The sequence below is a fragment of the Triturus cristatus genome, chromosome 3_1 (genome assembly GCF_964204655.1).
Source record: "Triturus cristatus chromosome 3_1, aTriCri1.1, whole genome shotgun sequence".
NCBI classification, from domain to species: domain Eukaryota; kingdom Metazoa; phylum Chordata; class Amphibia; order Caudata; family Salamandridae; genus Triturus; species Triturus cristatus.
The window spans coordinates 729,589,410-729,609,560 of NC_140583.1; the positions used below are offsets into that span (position 1 = coordinate 729,589,410).

General features: G+C 42.0%; 1 protein-coding gene across 2 annotated transcripts in view; it reads left to right on the plus strand.

Moving 5' to 3' along the window:
* CRACR2B (calcium release activated channel regulator 2B) overlaps positions 1-20,151 on the plus strand; it is a 351,421-nt gene that overhangs the window by 168,652 nt on the left and 162,618 nt on the right. Inside the window, exon 2 of one of the 2 annotated variants that reach the window (XM_085644882.1) lies at positions 7,243-7,346. The exons of the other annotated variant lie outside the window; for it this stretch is intronic. The gene's annotated coding sequence lies outside the window, so the exon portion shown is untranslated. The remainder of the gene's footprint in view (positions 1-7,242; positions 7,347-20,151) is intronic. 2 annotated transcript variants of the gene reach the window in all.

Sequence of the window (20,151 nt, forward strand, 5' to 3'; positions counted from 1 at the left end):
AGACTGCTTCTGTGGGTGGCACAATCAGTGCTGCAAGCCCACCAGCATTAATTGATTTACAGGCCCTGGGCACCCATGGTGCACTATACTAAGGTCTGACAAGTAAATCAAATAAACCAATCATGGAGTCACTAAGCAATACAGCAATTTAACATAGGGAGCACTTGCACTGTGGCACTGAATAGCAGTGGCACAGTGCCCAAAGCATCTAAACCAGCAAAACATATCAAAACAGAGGAGGCAATCAGAAAATATGGAAGGGAGACTCATGCAAATGGTACCAGGTCTAACAATACATATATACACAGAGGGCTACTAGTAAGAAAATGGAAGCCCAATGATCACGAAAATGAAGGCAATTTTTTCAGTGCATTCACAAATTTAAGCGCATGTGTGAGCGAGACAACAATATATGCTTATCCTTTCCCAAGTGACACCAAAAGTTTGAAGGTACTTTATTGGCACAGTAAAGTCATTTGTGCTGTAACGCTGATTTAGAACACTTGTTGGAAAGGCAACAAAGGAATAAAAAATGCTAGGAAAAGTGCCAAAAACAGATGAGCACACACACACTTCAATAAAACATATATTGGAAAAGAAATAAAGAAAATCGAAAGAGTAAAGTATTGAGGCAATGTCTGAAAAGAAAGATAAAACTAAGCAGGCGATTGAGTATTATAAATGAAAAATGTGCACTCGCATGGACTGTCTGAAGAAGTAACTCCCACAAGAGAAGCAGTGGAAGGACATAAGTACTTGGCCCATCCTCCACAGGAGAGTTAACAAGGCGAAAAGGAAGTCAAGTTGGCATGCGCTTACCAAATAGAAGCAGCAGAATGAGAATGACAAAGGAGCCAACCAGTGGTAAGCAGTGGGTGGGCTGTTATCCCAATAATAGTAAACAAAATATCTCGAAGAGGCAGCGCATGCGCTGTCTGTGCGAGACCTAAAAAGCAATACAGAAAATGCCACTGGTACAGGCCTGTTCATTTCTTGTCTGTCTCAGCATTGTTAGAATAAATTAAAAAAAGAAGTACCTGGATCTAAGAATTTCCATTCGTCCAAGATGTAACTGTTCAGAATTATATGCATATAGATAATTAGCATCTCTTTCTAATTTTCTATCTTCTGATTCTTTAGCGCCTCATGGATACTGTGTGTTTTATAAACTATTTTAATTTGTTTATTCATTCATTCATTGGTGGGGGTTCCACTGCTTACCAAGTCTGCAAACAGAACATTATATACAAATGTGACACTGTATTAGAGCTTCACAATCATGTAATGTTTGAATATTGAAAGTTAAAGACAAAAAAATAAATCCTAGAGTTTCCAAACGTGCCTGATGTAACTTAATTTGTCAGCGTTTGATAATAGTGCCAAAGTTTCCACCCGCTTCCATGACTGCATGCGTGCAATCAGTGCATGGATGAACAAACACTGCCTGATGCTAAACTCAGGGAAAACAGATGTGGTATGTTTGGTAACCTCTCTCCAGCATGGGCCCCTTCCTGGTGGTCAGAAGAACTAGTCCCCCATCCCATCTAAGGCCCGAACCTAGGAGTTTAAATTGACTAGCTGAAAGTTGGAAGCCAGGTTAATACATCTGTCTCCTCCTCCTTCTATGCTCTTAGGATAATCAAAAACATTCTCCCTTTTATCCCAGCCAACACCAAAAAAAACCACATAATCACCACCGTCTTATCAAAAATGGACTACTGTAACAGCTTATATATGAACATACAGCAAAAGCATACTAACAGCCTTCAGATGCTGCAAAATGCGGCTGCCAGGCTTCTCCTAGGAATTCCCAAATTTGAATCTTTTCTCAGGAAAACCATAAGTTACACTGGCTTCCAGTCAGAAGTCTCACCAAGTTCAAAGCCCTTTGCATCACACACAAGTCTTTGTAAAATACTGGCCCAGAGTTCCAGCGACGTTTTTGAGTGGTACAAACCTAGCAGGCTTCTGTGGTCCTTAGCAGCTAAGAAATTAGTGGTCCCTAGATTCCGAAAGATGAACTGGGGAGCAAGAAGCTTCATCACAGGAACAACCAAGCTCTGGAACAGCCTTGCCCACCCTGATATACTTTAGAAAGGAGCTGAAAACATGTTTTTTTTTAATGAGGCTCCTTTTCAATCATGTTCAAGTGCAGTTAGCTTCAGAACAATAAGAGGGTAAGGAAAAATAGAAAGGCTACTTGTCCTGTTCCCTGGGTAATTATTGAAAAAACAATTTGGACAAGTCCTTGGTAGGTGTAAAGGTCGTGGTTCGTGACCTGTACCTACGCAAAAGGAGCGCAAACAACTGTTTGTTGTTTAAGGAAAGCCCTCACCCACCTACCTAGTAGGTGGTATGCTTCATCATCGGGCCCAGCTGGATTACCGAGTGCACTCCAGCTGTGCTTCAACGCCTGAACTACAGCGGAGTGGGTTCTTGTGTGGAAAGTGTACAGTGCTATGTGAGGTGAAATTATGTGCTAAAAATGTCTCTAGGAAATGCCCTTATGAAAGTTTTAATAAAAGGGTCCTAGGACATGGATAAAACCATCTTCTCGTCAGGATACACTAGAGGTTTTAAATGAACCTCTGTATCTCTTTAAAAAGGTGTAGGTCTACTAGTTTTAGCCTTCAGAAATGTTCAAGAGGCTTTTGTCAGGACCATATGAGAGTGCGTGACCCAAAGAAGGGGCACGTTGGTGTGAATATCAGCGCACACCCTAAAGTGCGTTGTGAGTGCCGTGGGATCTTGTTACTTACAGATCCTATGCAGCAAATACCTGTGAAAGAGAAAATACATAGTACAACTTATATTGTCACATTTTCAGTTATCTGTAGGTATATCATGCATGTCTTACTTTTGTAGCACTCCTCTGTACGTAGAGTGGTGGGGACTGGTCTGAAGAAGGCATCATGCATGTGACTTTGTGAGTGCATGCATGATGGCTATCTATAAATAACCAAGCGTGGCTACGATGTGCCCCAGTAGTGTCTGGTTGACTAGAAGACTACCAAACTGGCATATTAGAGAATATTAAACAAAATGCCGATTTGTGCAGTGGTGGACTGTCGTTATTTATCAATATTTTCTCGGAATGCATTTACGTTTTTGCTCAGAGAAGTGTTCACATTATGAAACATCTTGGGTTAGTTAAAATTAGGTATCTCGTGATAGCGCGTTATATGTCCAAAGAACACATTTAACATGGAGAGACATACAGGACGTACTGACTGACAACAAGCAAAAGAGCGGCCTCATTTAGGTTCTGTAAGCAAGCTGCCTCATGGATCCGGTTTACAATGTTACACCCGTTTTTGACCCTGAAAAAAACAATAAGTGCCGTGGAAATGGTAGCGCGAATCGGCAAGGAAGGTCAAACGCGGAAACGCCGTGTCCTGTGAAAGACTGGCGCCTGGATTTACTCACGTGTGTCTTTGGGCTGTAATGCATTTTCACCTACGTTGCAGTCCGGATCCCGCCGTTTGTGGGATGCCGTAGGTGTAAGTGATACAAGTAGGAAGTAGCGGTCACGGGGAAGCGTGTTAGCGAGGCAGGCACGTTCCTGGCACTAGTGCGCTAACCCTATTCTTTCGATGGCATAATGGGTGATTGCGCGTGCGCATTTCTTGTATCCGAATGATACCGATAAGAAGTAGACTCCTTCCTGAATCTAGTACGCTGACCTCACTCTGTCTAGGTGTATTTGTGACTGAAGGCGAATGCGCAATTATGTTAAGCGAAATGGAAGTTACTACTAAAATTGTGGGTGCGATCGCGCTTAGTATCTAGTCTAATGATCAGATAGAGATGACGGAGCATATGCGACCAACTGCAGTATATATTTACATAATAGCAGTTGGTGCTATTAAAGTTAATAGAAATAGGGTGGTTAGGTTTGGGCACCACGGGGTCTCTTGTAAATATCGAGCCGAACAGTAACAGGTGCTTCTAGGGTGATTATGTATAAGAACCACAAGCAAGTGTATTCAAAAAGGTACTCTGATGTATATAGAGATTTTAAGTAAGGGGCTAGTACTATTTCTAAATGGTGTGGTAATTTATATATGGGCGTGTAAATTAGCGTAAAAATTCTCGCTGAATGCTTATCCATGGCAATTTTTCTTGTCACCCTGTAAATTAGCGTGACTATTTCCGCTGTTGCTATTCCATGGCACATTATCAATTAGCCCATTGTTGTGTGTTGAGAGTCTATATACCCAATGTTGTTCCTTTTCTAGCAATAGATTTGTATGTTTCCTGTTTCTGAGTCTAGTTGTTCTATGACCACCCAGGTCATGTCATTGGTAGTGTGTCCTGCAGTTAGGAAATGGTCTGTCAGTTTTGTGATGTTACGCTTGCAGCGGATGTTGCTCCGATGTTCACATATTCTGGTCTTTATTTTACGACTGGTCATGCCTACGTATCTCAGTTGACATGGGCATGTAATAAGATAGACCACATTTTCAGAGTTGCAATTGGTGTGTCTTCTGATGTTCCATATTTTCCCTTGTTCCAGATGTAGGACTTTAGTTGTTTTCGTTAAATGGCAAACGCTACAGTTCCCACATGAGAAATGGCCTGACATCTGGTAGACCCCAGGCATTCAGCACAGTGTTGTTTGATGGAGTCTGTTTTTTGAGGTGTGTGGATACCAGACTATCTCGTAAGTTTTGTGACCTTCTGTAGGAGAATAGTGTTTTTTCCCATTGAAGTTTACCAGACGTGACAATTTTCCAATTGCTCTGGATCAATTTGGTGACTTTGTTTGAGATAGAGTTGTATGTGGTCACGCACGTTAAAGGGAGCGTAGATTCTGTTTGCTCTCTGCTTTCCAGTAGACTTTCCTGGTTCTGATTTCTAGCTGTTTTCTGGGCTTTTTTGATTATATGATTAGGATACCCTCTATTCCTCAATTTTGAAGAGAGTGATTCTGATTGTGACTTAAAAACTTTTATTTCGCAGCAGTTGCGTCTCAGTCTGAGATATTGTCCGTAAGGTAAGTTTTCCCTCAGTGGTCTGGGATGAAAGCTTTCGAAGCGTAGCAGGGAGTTTTTTGCCGTTGATTTGAAATGAATTTTTGTGCTTAGGCCGCCGTTTTGTGCCTCTATGTCTAAGTCCAGGAAGGTGATGCTTTCCCGACTTATGGCGTGCGTAAATTTTAAGTTGGGGTCTAGGGTGTTAATCCATTCCAGAAATTCATATAGTCTATGTTCAGTGTTGGACCATATTAGGAAGACGTCATCTATGTATCTCTTGTAGAATGTTATGTCATTAGCAAATGGTGACTGAGGATTCAGAATGTGTATTTCTTCAAAATTTGACACGTAGAGCCCGGCCACACTCGGCGCGAAAGTGCTGCCCATCGAAGTTCCATATTGTTGTAAAAATAGAGTGCCTTCATACTAAAAAAAATTGTCTTTTAGTGCTAGTTCAGCACATTCTAGGACAAATGACTTTGGGGTCCTGGAGTTCCATTCTGTATTGTCAAGTGAGGTGCGAAGTACCTCAAGTGTGTCGTCTTGAGGTAGGCTGGTGTATAAGCTTTCGCTATCCATGCTCACCAGGATAGATGTTATGGGGTTGAATTGGAGGTTGTTTATGTGGTTTAGCAAGTCTTTTGTATCTTTCAGGTAAGCAGGGGTTGCCTGGACCACATGTTGCAGAAAGAAATCGCAAAAGCGAGACAGTGGTTCAAGAAGTGAGCCTATTCCAGACACGATGGGTCTGCCAGATGGAGGAATTTTGTTCTTATGAATCTTTGGTATTGTATAAAAGTATGGTATCTTGGTGCCCCTTGATGTCAAGAACGATGTTTCTTGTTTGCTGATGTCTCCATTAGATTCTGCCTTATTTACCAGTATGTGTATTTTGGTCTTGAGGGTGAAGCTTGGATCTTGTTCCAATTTGCGGTAGTTTCTTGTGTCATCTGGGAGGTGTAAGCATTCAGTGTGGAAGGCACTTTTGTTTTGTAAAACTATGCCCCCTCCCTTATCTGCCGGTTTTATGATTATGGCATCATTGTTTTTCAGTTATTTTATGGCGGAAAACTGCTTGGCACTTGTATTTTTGAAATTGTGGTTTTCTGTGGTGTTTTCTATCCCATTGTAGATAGCCTGTTCAAAGGTTAATATTTCCACAGGAGTTGTATGTGGTGGCGGGTTAAAGGTAGATTTGAGTTTCAGGGTGGTATCGCCTTTATCCTCGTTCTGTGATTGTGTAGGAGATTGGTTATCAAAAAATGCTTTTAGTCTTAGCTTCCGAAAGAATTCTGACAGCTCACAGTGAAGTTTGAATTTGTCGAGTTTAGCAGTTGGTGAGAATCCTAGGCCTTTGTTAAGTACTTTTTCTTCTGTTTCTGTAAGGATGTGATCCGACAGGTTCGTGACTAGTGTTTGTTTCCACTCGGTCCCGCCTGTGGTTCCTTTGTCTTGCTGCGTGTGTTGGCGCTCGGGTTCAAGTCTTCATCCCAATGTACTTGTCCTTTTCGGGGTCGTCTCCCGCGTCCTCTCTGGCCTGATCCTAAAAAAGGAAACCGTTGGTTGGGGTTCCCGTATTGTGGTGGTGGTTGAGTAAATTGGGGGTTCCAGCCAAATAGCATAGGGGGAGCCATCTGTGGTGGTATCGGAGGGAAATGGCCCTGGTAATTCATATGTCCACCTTGGTATGTATTTGGCCAGGGTTGTTGCCAGTAGGTGTTGTGCCCTCTACCTCTTTGTCTATTCCTGTAGTTCCCATTACTTGATCCATGGCTCTCACTGCTGGATCCGCTACTGATGGAAGATGCATCATCTGTGGAGACTGAGTGAGCTGATCTGGTTGGTGCTTTGTATTCAGCGTCTGAATATGGGTATGTTTTGACAAAAAATCATTTTTTTAAATCCTTTTGGAACTGATGGATCTTTGACTGAGTCAATTCATCTTTATATTCCGCCATTTCTTTATTTACTTCATCCAGTCTTTTCTTGAATGAAGTTAAGGTGGTTTTAAAATGGGTCTCAGTTGCCTGGATATCGATCAATATTGCGTCAGATAGTCTCTTTGCCGTCTGAATTATTAGAATAATCCAGTCTCTGGTGCAGTGCCAGGCAATCTGGGCCCAGTCTCTTCGGAAGGCTGCATCATCTAGGAATATGCGGGGAGCATTTGTCACAATCAATCCTTTTGGGGCTGTATTAGAGCGTAAATATTCTGTCAATATTACGCCATGTAAGATTGTTCTGATGCGGTTCTTCTTTTTTTCAGTCAAATTTTCCCAATCTGCACTCTGTGAGATGGTTTGTGCCACATTGAAGTCTGCCATCAGTGGTGAAGCTGATAGGATGTTGTTGACATCTTCGTCAGTAAAAGTAAGTCCTGGGTTTTCAGCCATGCTGCTAGATGGTTCTTTTGAATAACGCTTGAGTTAGATACCAAACAATATTTGTGAATGAGAGGATCAACTCAAACAGCTGCGCGCTGTCATAATACTTCAGAACAATAAGAGTAAGGAAAAATAGAAAGGCTACTTGTCCTGTTCCCTGGGTAATTATTGAATAAACAAATTGGACAAGTCCTTGGTAGGTGTAAAGGTCGTGGTTCGTGACCTGTACCTAAGCAAAAGGAACGCAAACAACTGTTTGTTGTTTAAGGAAACCCCTCACCCACCTACCTAGTAGGTGGCATGCTTCATCATCGGGGCCCAGCTGGATTACCGAGTGCAATCCAGCTGTTCTTCAACGCCTGAACTACAGCGGAGCGGGTTCTTGTGTGGAAAGTGTACAGTGCTATGTGAGATGAAATTATGTGTCAAAAATGTCTCTAGGAAATGCCCTTATGAAAGTTTTAATAAAAGGGTCCTAGGACATGGATAAAACCATATTCAGGATACACTAGAGGTTTTAAAATGAACCTCTGTATCTCTTTAAAAAGGTTTAGGTCTACTAGTTTCAGCCTTTAGAAATGTTCAAGAGGCTTTCGTCAGGACCATATGAGAGTGTATCCTGACGATGGTTTTATCCATGTCCTAGGACCCTTTTATTAAACCTTTCATAAGGGCATTTCCTAGAGACATTTTTAGCACATAATTTCACCTCACATAGCACTGTACACTTTCCACACAAGAACCCGCTCCGCTGTAGTTCAGGCGTTGAAGCACAGCTGGATTGCACTCGGTAATCCAGCTGGGCCCCAATGATGAAGCATGCCACCTACTAGGTAGGTAGGTGAGGGGTTTCCTTAAACAACAAACAGTTGTTTGCGCTCCATTTGTGTAGGTACAGGTCACGAACCACGACCTTTACACCTACCAATGACTTGTCCAATTTGTTTATTCAAGTGCAGTTAGCACCAAGACACCTCGGAGTATACGAGCACTCTATAAATCTTTTTATCATAAAATAACATTATCTGTGCCTGGACTGTAATGGCATTTTGAGGTTGAGCGAGGCAGGTGATAATATCCATGGTCGCTTCACGCAATAAATATACGTATAAGGCTGAGATTGGGTGTAAAATGGCTATGCCTAGCCTATATCGATAGATGCACCCCTTTCATATCATGACCACATACATCCCTGTTATATAACACCAGCACTTCTTCTGTATGAAGGTATTATCAAAACCAGATTATCTGCTTTATCTACTTTTCCTTTTGTTAACTTACATGTTATCAGGCTCAAAAAGATTATGCAACATCACTTACTATGATATAACCTGGGTCAAAAGTCATGCGACGCCACTTCCTGTACTGCCATGGGACTAGCGGTGGTGTCAAAAGGCACATCATATAATTTCTGATGTCGTTGCATGATTGTGAGGTGCTGTCCACTGCCTTGGGACAACAGAAAATCAAATAACAAATGTCTGGTGACGGAGTACACAAACAGACCTATTGTATGAGCCTCTCTCTGCCTTTGAGAGCAGAGTAACTGGGTTTTGGCCACAAGCTTCATCTTTGGAGAGTGTATCATGAGAGCTTAGAAGGAGGCCCCTCAGCTTTCCATTTGACTTACTCTTCCATATGAATGCAGAGAGCCTATAAAGTGCTTCCCTGTTTGTGCATATTTTTGAAAACTGGAAAAAACGAAAAGAGAGTTCTTTGGAGTGACTAACCTTTGCAGCTGTCCCTGGACATCGGCAGCATTAGAACTTTAAAAGTAAGGCGGTTTCCTTACATAGGATGAGATGTGTGTATGGGCTTGTGATATAATGTTATTGCACATGCAGGACACACATCTCAGAATGAGGGCGTATTGATCAGATAAATAAATGCACAACTACATTAGCTCCAACTTCAGTTTTTTGCATAACACAAAATAAATATGGATAAACGCCTATAAGATGTGCACAAATAAATACGGATACATTGTAGACTGAAATGTTTAAATAAACATACATATCACGAAAACGCTCTATTTATACCAGACCAGGAGTACCAGAGGAGGCCAGCGCTGCCACAGGTCAGGCCTTGGAGTGTGCAGGGGACTGGGGCGGTCTACTCTGGAGTTAAGACGTCACAGCGAAGACCTCGGGCGGCGCTTTCACTCACTCACAGCTTGGTTTACGAATGTTTTGTCTTGCATGGCTGCGAGCGACGAAAAATGAATTCCAGCGACCAGCATCACTGCGTCAGCTTAGGTTACAGCTGCCCACAATAGGGTGAGGGGTGGGGGCGAAGAACAGGAGCCGCTCTGGGTTACCGCTGACTTGCACTGTGCCGCGGGCCCCCACGATGGAAGAGGCTGCTTCCGCCGGTGTGTACAGCTTCGATGGGTGGACTTCATATGTCTGCGGGTCGTTGGCAGCTCTACCGCGTCTGAGAGTAGTTCCTGCCCTCGGGGCGGATGAGGGCAGGAGATGGTGTATCCATTTCAAACCTACTCACCCAGCTTGGCTTTGACCTTCCTTTTTGCGCGTAGGATGGATAATCATAATATTAACACCAATGAGAAGTATTGTTCACTCACGCGCAGCCTCTGCGGTGCCGGGGGCGGGGGCTCCAAGTTCCAGGGGGTCTCCTAAAGTGGCAGGTGGAGGGCCAGGGAGGGAGGGCCCCCTCCTTGTGTACTTTGCAAGGGGCCCCTCACAAGTTTCGTTAAGCATGTTGTTACTGTTCTCCTTATTTTCGTTGCTGTAACATTTTATCCGTTTATGAAGTGCCCACAATAGACCAAAATGTCTCCAGTCTGGATGCTCAAAAGAATATGTTACGGCCGAGTGTAAGACCCTTCCCATCCTACACTTCTCACTCACCCGAGGCGCGTGGTCGCAAGAGCATCCCTCCAACAGCCCCCCTCAAACTCCGTCACTTCCCATTGCAGAACAGATCCTTTATGAAGAGAAGTGACGCCACACAAGTGGTCTGCAGCGCTATCCCACATGCAATAACATTTAATGAATGTGCATGCCTGGTGTAGCATTTCCTTGCGGGTGACTCCACTCTCCCGAGGTAAAGGTATATTAAATTACGTTTGTGTACAAAACGAGAACAGGGGGGGGGGGGGGGTGAGCGATATCGCAAGCACCACAAAAGGAGGTTTCACTCAAAAAATCCACCTGCTCATAACTTTATGACCAATATGTTTTTATTTTTATAGTTATTGTTGCAAGTACGCGAAGGTCAGAAGACATTTTATATGTCCCTAGAGTGCACACTTTTGTTTTTTTACTCAGTTTGTCTGTTTGAGAAACATGAACGCCTGAGTAAGCCTCTTGGGTTCTGAATTTGTGAACTGCCAAGTCAAACACAGATTTCCGCATGCATTGTTCACTGCTTGTTTGTGTCATGGTGAGTTTGTGAGTGGGAGTGATTGTGGTGGCAGATACCATTCACTTCACAACCACAGAATGAGGGGCTGGTGGTACAGCCCACCCCTTAATTGTTTCTTACTCATTTGCAAGAATCCTTGTGTCTACTTAGTGCCCAAAGGATATTCATTTGTAGGTTTCGCCTGCACAGCGCTTGCGCGGTGTTTGAGAACTCTATTGTTTTTAATATAAACTTAAAAGGGACTTACATCCTGCATCCTCTCTTTCCTGGCTTCTCATTGGTTCCTGTGGGTGCCATCTACCTTTCCTCAATTTCTATTGGCTGAAGCATATTTTCCTGCATTTACCAATGTTTGTTTCTTGTCTGCCTCTCTTATCAGTTTTCCGCCGCCAGAATACTCTTAACGTCCACTTTGGGGGAACTATATTTTCATAAAGTTTTTTTCCTTTTAGTCTTGCAGCATATTTACATAATAATTTATCACCCAGAGAGATTAAGTGATTTTCATAGAATCACAGGATGTTGCATGGCGATGCGGATACTTGAACCGGGATCCCCAGTGCGCTAGTTAGCAGCTCTGGCCACTGCGCCACATCCTCTCCACTCCAGTGTTATCTGTGAGGGAGCTCTTTCCTTCTACCGGACGATGATTGATGAAATCAGCTCTTTTTTCATTACAGAGGTGAAACCGATACATTACCAATGCTTGTTAATCATGCTGCTCATGGGCGTAGATTCACCAACATGCCAGGGTTAACGGAAGTGACATCATACATTTTGACCCCAATTATATCACAGGAAGTGATGCCATATGACTTTAGACACTCTGTCACCCTCCCCTCAGCTGTTTGTGATCTGTCTAACGTTTCTGTTATCTGTTACGTCTTTCTCACCTGTTGTACACCCCTCCTGTCTATCTTAACTGTCTTTCTCACTGATCTCCCTATAATACATATTTTACCCTCTCTCACTGATCTCCTTTTTACTTGTTCTGTCTCTTTTTCCACTCTATTTCACCTTTCTCCCTCCTCTCCTACTCCCTTTTCTGTCCTTTTTCACTGCTCTATGTCGTAATATTATTAATGTCTCTTTCATCCCTCTTTGTCTCCCTCAAACATAAATCCTCCTGTTTTTGTTTCTTGATCTCTCCCCCTTCTCTCTGTAGTGTCTTCTTCCATTCTTTAACCTTATTTCGCCTCAAAGCCTTTTCCCTTTACCTGCTCTCTCTCTTTCTCTCTCCTTCTCTCCCCTGTATCTCTTCCTTACTCTCACCACAAGCTCAGGGCAACGGCAAGCATGGGGAAGCCCACCGTAAACTTACAATAGGTCTTTCGCAACCAGAAAACTTGCAATGTCTGGTAGACAAGATCTAATATTTTAATAAAGGGGATTCAGGAGGTTACCCCCATGAAGGCATGCTAGTTAAACATAAACTTATACATACACATAACATAGAATTGTGGCTTGCTAAAGCAAAAGGCGCCTCCACCGGGGGAAGAAGATCCCTTGCAGAGATGCTACTATTGAACACGTAGTTAAAATATTTTGTGAAAAGTTACAATTTGTACAGCTTTCAGACAAGCTGTGTTACATTCCTTTGAGGAGGTCTACAAAGAGAGAAGTACCTACCTGCAATTACACAATATATATAATTATTTTAGTAGAGTGACCATAATACATTGGCATGAGATAATGAGCTAAAACACTGAATCTAATGAAGTTGGGAAAGATGAATTGTATGATATACAAGTACATGGACCACAATCCAATGCAAGTCTTGAAACAAAGAAAAGGCTATTTAAGCCATGACCGGCACCCATCAGTGACATCCAGCCAGATAGAGTGAGCGCCCATTCCGTTTTTTTTTTGTACATAAGCATATACATATATTAACTAAAATAGAGACAGACAGATGGACAGATGGATAGCTGGATGGATAGATAGATAGATAGATAGATAGATAGATAGATAGATAGATAGATAGATAGATAGATAGATAGATAGATAGATAGATAGATAGATAGATAGATAGATAGATAGATAGATAGATAGATAGATAGATAGATTGTCATCAAGAGATTCCGGTGACATCACACACAGTGCTTAATATGTAAAAATGCCAGGGCTCTCGTCAAGGGGCCACTGCAGCTTCCACCACCTGCTATGCTGCTAATGATAGTGACAACACAACTACTAACCGTCACCCTCCTATAAGTGTGAGAATACAAACTATTTAAGGCCCCCACATCTATAAGAAGGACTTGGGCAGCAAGAATTAGTCATTTTCAATTAATATAGCATTAATAATTAACTGTTGTTGTGGTCATCTCTAAATTACCTAGACAGCACCACCTTGTGGCACGATGTCCTAAGCACCGGTGCTGACAATCAAGTGCAGGTGCCGAGCACCGGAAAATACCAGCTCAAATTAAGCGCTGATCACACACCACAAGGCCAAACGCAGAATGGTCTGTAAATGTTACCCAAACCCCGAGATGGAAGTATTCCATTATACTACATATGTTAACTGTTATGTATTTTTTTATTTTAGGGTAGTTAGCTTGAAAAATCTGTTTAGGTTTGTTCAAAATGCAGACAACAATAGTAACTGAATGGAATTAGAATTTTAGCAGCCGCGGTCTGTTCAGGTAACAGCGGTGGGGAGGTGGGGCCGTGTAAGGGGGGATTAAGAGGGACAATGCAGAGGGAAAATAAAATAAATAATTAACTTTCCCCCTGCATCGTCCCTCGGAATCCCCCCTTACATGGACCCACCGCACCACCACACCACCGCTGTTACCTGTACGGACCGCGGCTGATTTTTACGATTTGTTTACCCTTTGTAAATAAACTGTTAATGAAACAATGGACAACTGTGAGGGTCAGTGGATTTATTCAATTCTGTGGGTTCAACGTTTATCGCAAATCAGGATTTACTTCTAATCTACCATAATATCCCTGTAATAATTTTGTGCAGCAGTTGTGCGGATCCCGGCTTAGAGCAGCACTACTGTAGCAAGTCTGGTTTGTAGACAGTGACGGATTACCAGTGCAGTGCATGTCTGAAGTGACAACAGTTACACTAGGCAGGGGGTTAGAGCAATGATGCTGTGTAATGGTTATGTGTTTTCAGTGTTGTCACATTCCTCCACCCTTTCACGCAGCCCTAGGTACGTTAAAGTGACTCTTTAGAATTTGTTTAGAGACCTTTTGAATGAGTTGAGAGTGAAAACAACTTTGTATGCTTTCTAAATCCTCTCCACATTCCTCTGCTGTTTGTACTGTCTAGAAGCTCACACCCCTTAGTGTGTACCTGAAATCACTTAACTCTTTTGAAACACTAAATAGGCTGTGCGTGGGCTCCCTGTGAGAGTCGTGATTTGTTTGGAAATTTACTCTAATGTTTCTTCTTACCTACTACTCTCGCCACCTCCTTTTGCCACCACATTCTAATGCCTGAACGCTGTCGCTGATTCATATTTTTGCCATTTTTCGTGTATATCCAGAAACGTTATGCTTATGCAGATTTATTATTGAGAGTGAGTGTTGGATCAATGGATAGATTGATGTTAATTATAATAAATGCGTTAATTTATATAGGCCGGCTTATCACCCGTGAGGGTATCCAGGTGCTGTCCATGGGCATATTAAGTGATTTGCACAGAATCACAGGAAGTTGAGGCAATGCCAAGACTCGAACCTGGATCCCCAGCTTCCGAGTTGGCAGCTCCGGCCGCTGTGCCACATCCTCTCCCTATGTAACAGTGCAGAACCTTCACAAATCACTGTGGATTAATCATCTAATGCCAAGTTCATCTAGATTCTTGGTCATTTTATCACTGAGTTTATCTTTTCGCAAGCTGCTAATCATTCACAACCAGAGAGACAATGGATAATAGGGAATGAGGAACCATAACGTTCCCCCTCAAAGATGGCTTCTTCACCGTATCATATCTCTGGTTGGAACAAAGTCAAATTGAGAGGACGCTTAAGATACACGCAGAGAGATAAACACCCACAAAGATGTGCTTTTACTTTCACTACAGACTGCTACATTTGCAAACATTGAAACACAACAGCAGACTGGGAATTATATAAAACAAAGAGATAAACAAATTCGTAATAGGTGTGTTTGGATGGAGAAAGGTCATGTGCCTGGCTCTGGACAGTGCGTGCTCCTACCTCAAGATTCCGGAAAAAATGGGGGTTTGCCCTGAAACTCCTACTGCATCCGGGCAAGGATTAAACTCTGAAAGCAAACAATGATGCAGAGGAAGAAATACACATATATTTCTAAAGGGAAAAAACAAATTGATCCCTATCACTGAGTCCTTGATCTCTACACTTTTTTCTTTTTCATACAACTTCAATACCAACTCCAAGAGTAGAAGTCAAAAATATATTTTATGTAGCAAAAAATCACACAAGATATATACATAAATAAATACATACATATACATATAACAAATCCTTCTTACCCGTTCTTACTTTATGCGGATGTTAATAATAAACAAGAGGCATAATTCAAAAGGCAATACGGAAAAGAAAGAGATAGTCCAATACACACTTGAGGGGATACATCAACCCTTCACTTAGTACAAGGAGTGTGTAGTCAAAATCTTTTGAATGTCAATCATAATCTGTCAGACTCCTTCATGGTGTGGGGTCGACGTGTTTCGGCCCATACATTCAGGCCTCATCAGGACAGGGGAGAAAAGAAATGGCAACGCCTACAAAGTAATTTATACAAATCAATACCATCTCTATTGTATAAGATTAAAGAACACAAGACTTAAGTGTGCATGACAGTTCAACACCTCTCTTGAGCAATCCGCTTCGCGTACAGGATAGAAGAACACAAACCAAAGTGATGTGCTTGAAAGGATAACTAAGTGAAAGTCCAAAATGCTCTGCAAATGTCACACATAATCAATACATTTAATAAAGCCACAAAACATATATCGGTGTGTAATCACAACGCTCCAACCGCCAGTGTATAGTAGAGAGACTGAAATACACAGACCCAAGTACTAGCCAAAAGGATATACAAGATCTACCGCAAATCCAGAGGGTATTCAATGCTTCATGTAGATATAACACAAGGGGATCCTCTTAATAACCTCCATATTAGCACAAATGCTAAACAATGAAATAGAAATACATTAAACTCTAAAGTAATACAAAAAAATGAAAAAAATGAAATTTTAATTACTGGCTGAAAAAAACGACTAACCTGTAAGTACATGCATAGTGGTCCCTGCTCAATGAATGAAGAAGGTTCACTTCTATAGCGCAAAGGTCCTGTGTACAAAAGATGCACAAGAGCAAGCAGTGATACAAATAAAACCAACGTCCTGCATTGTTCAAATAAGGTGAAACACAGCATACTAGAGCGACACACTTAATCAGGCACTGAGGGAATATCCTCAAAGCTGCTCATCCTCCACCGCGGTACTACTATTCCTAACTCGCGACAGGTGGCAGCGCGGACTCGCGGATACTATCGGCAGCGTCCTCCATGTCGGGATTCCGATCATGTGATGCGGCAGGACGCTCGCCTATGTCCTCTTAGTGTTGTATCAGGCCTAAACATAACAAGCATTGGCATAGCCAATATGTCTCGCTTTTGGGACCTTATAAGTGTTTAGCCATGCAACAGTTGCATAACTAAATACTTATAAGGTCCCAAAAGCGAGACTTATTGGCTATGCCAATGCTTGTTTCTGCTTATTACTGCTCTGTAGTAATGGCGGCACCCGTGCTTTAGCTTAAACATCTTAAGCTAAAGTCGGGTGCCGAGATTGCTTCAAAAGTAAAGAATTGTCTATTTCTTTACTTTTGAAGCAATCTCAGCACCCGACTTTAGCCTAAGATGTTTAAGCTAAAGCACGGGTTCCACCATTACCACATAGAAGTAATAAACAGAAAAAAAAAAGAACTGGCTCACGGAGAACATCAAAGCGGCTGTGGGGCCGCGACAGTGAAAGTGATCGTGATCAAGCGCGGTGCGCGCGCCCGCGCACATGCACTGTAGCTCTAGGCTGGCCATGGTAGCACTTTTTTGAGCCCTCACAAAAAGTCTCGCCAGACTAGCGCATGCGCTGGGTCAGGAGAGACCTAAAAAGAGGACTCTGGAATTAATCGGGCCTCTTACTTCAGTCATAGACATTGAAGAGGAACTTAAGGAGCGCCTAACTTCTATGTAGGCTGCTCCATAATGTCTTGTCTAGAGCCAGAACACACAGAGTGGACTCCAATAAGATCAAGCCTCTCACCCCAGTGAGTGACTAAGGAGAAAAACGAAGACCACAACCAGTATGCAAACATAAGAACATCAAGTACACAAAAGAGCACAATCCACGCAACAGAGTATATACACAATTTAAAAAAGTAGTAGCAGACAAAAAAGATGTTTTACAGTAGTTATAGACAAAGAGAATTTTTTTTACAATGGTATAAAAAATGCAAGAATATATAACAGTTGAATCACTGACAGTCAGCTTAGTTACAGCAAATACATATTAAATTCATTGATAGAAGCAAAATACATACACAGCAATCTACCATTTGTTAGAGTAGGCATCAGGAAAAGATCCTATATTATAGATATGTCCAAAAAGATCATCCAGAAACACTGGTGATCACATTTCAACAACCATTAGATCAAAACCCACATTTTGTCATGATCATTCAAGCCTCGGGCAGCTGTATGATATTTTTTGATCATTCTGACTTCTAACCTGTTCAGAACAGTCTGCACGCTGTTTTTGTTGGTATTCTGTGCTACTATCAATACAGACCACTGCAGAGTGTAGAGATCAAGGACTCAGTGATAGGAATCAATTTGTTTTTTAAATATATGTGTATTTGTTCCTCTGCATCATTGTTTGCTTTCAGAGTTCCTACCTCAAGTTCAACATAACAAGCTGTAGAATTTTAAAACTCAACTCAAAATACAAGGAGATCATGCGGTGCCCTGCGGTCTGGGGGTCTTACTATGTGCAGCCTCCATAAGGAGCATGACTACTGTCAGTTCAACGTAGGGTAGAGGGCTGACAGTAGGGGCAGTGATACATATCATAGTAGCAAAGCTGGTCTTTTTACCTGTCCATGCCAGGCAGGGTTGACTACTGGCTTCTTACGCCTCTTTTCAAATTTGTCTGTCAGGCCTTGCAACCAGTTCCTTTGTCCACACAGGTGTGCGCCGTATTCTTGTAAATACGGCGCATCGCTGCGTTTTGAATTGACACCGCGTTGCAGCGAAATTGCTTGCAGTGCCAAGCTGCGCCATTTCTTTTGTAAATATACCCCTGGGACTCCTATACAGCTGCAACTCCACATGCATCCAACAGGCTAATGCCGTTGTCTCAAAGGTACAAAATATCAAACCGATATGCTTAGAAAAGTACAGCGGATCTGATCATAAAGGCGGGTGGATCTCTAAACAGTACTTGTGCAGTCCAGGTTGCACTGCTGATACATCTGAGGTTATGAGCCTTTCCAAAGTGCATCTGCAGAGACCTCTGAAGTTCTGCGCAGTTAGAATCTGCCAGAACTGCATAAGAACTGATCAAACATCTCCATCTCTCATGCTACTCCTCTGACTCCGTGCGAAACACACAAATAATGAACCATCCACTTGACATAAAAGTGCATAGGCTTGACCTTCTTTACAAGTTTGCACTACAACCACAACTTAGTCCAGAACTTTATGCTGAGTGAAGCAAGAATCAACCCCCATGCTAAATCCAAGCAGAAGAATCTAGAGATGAAACCATGAAGGTGTTGGATACACGTGAGAGAAGCACTGAACCCCAATTTGAGAACCTTAGATAAAAACGTGGAAATTGCATCCTTTCAAAGACTTTGCACCCTTCTTTGTTGTCCAAATGGACTCCTTCCTCCCTAATAATTAGGGAAATGTCAACTTGTTCATTTAAAAATAGGCCTGGTGATCTTCCTGGCAAATCGGTATAGGCTGTGATCGATAGAAAGATGTGAGTCGTATCATTTCTATAACACAGCACCATTGCACATGGCACAATTGTTGTTAGTGCATAGTTCTTAATCCACGGTACCAATATTTGCTTCCATGGGACAACGGATTTTGAGCAAGAAAAGAAGAAAATTAATCATAATTTCTGGGTCTTTCATTTACAATTACATAAACCACCACCAATGTTAGTGGAAGACCATTTTGCTGTGAAATATATTAAAGGCAATGTTCCTGCTATATATTTTAAATACAGAGACCATCTACCTGTTGGTACAATTACATAAAGGTAAGGTTCAAGGCCTAAGGAAACGTCACTAGAGATAGCCTTTGTCTCGTACATTTCTTTTTCTCACTACAATACTTGTGGCACTTAATTTATTAGGGTTGTCCCATAGTTCATTGCAGTCTAGTGCTTGAAGAATATGATAACGCCTTGCTCAAAGTCCCTAGGTTTAAGAAGGCCAGAGCAGGCTGCAGATCTTTCTTTTTCCTTGCCCCTCATCTCTGGAACAACTTGCCTACGCAATTACGCTTCTGTGAAAATCATTCCCTTTTCAGGAAAGCGCTTAAGACCCACCTATTATATGTCCGCTTTCAGCATGTTCGTATGTCTTGGCACTGCGCCGAGATACGGGGGTGATTCGAGCGAGTAATAAATTAAAATAACACAACATAACAATATCGTTTACATGCCTGAGCCATGCTTTCCTTAAACAGTCCATGGTGATAACTTTCTGTAGAGCTACTGAACGAACTTTGGTATGGGGATTTAGTTGACTGATAGCCAACAGAAAGACGGGTCTCAACTGCATCACCAGGTTTAAGCCCGACTCCAAGTCTTAAGGACGGCAGCGGCATGGCCTAGCCTGGAAGCAACATTCTCCTCAGGAAATGGTTCTCAATTTTCTGCAACTCAGATCCTCTTATGGCCCAATTTTTGAACCGAATATGAATGCTGCATATACTTTCATTTGACAAAAATCTGGGATAGGTTTTATTGAGTCCCCTCCTATGTTGCTCTTGTAGCGTAAAACTTCTGCCACATTTTGCTTCATCATACATCCTACCTTCTCCTTCTGATGGACCCAGAAGAATCTGATATCAAATCTGACCCCTAAGGAGTCAAAGTATGATGCTTCTTCTGTTAGAACTCTGTGCACAAAAGCATTTGTTTCAACACAGATTTTTGATTTATATCTGTGAATTTGCTTTTGCTTGTATTTATTGACAACTTAAATTGTACAAATTCTTTTTTTCGGCCAAAGGCCATAAAAGATTTCATTATAAAACATCATTCATAAGATAATCTACAATGTATCCAGCCAAATGTTACATGATTTCGATAAAAGAATCGGCAATTGCAATAAAACTGTTTCATTCAATAAAAACTTTTTAAAATATACATGGA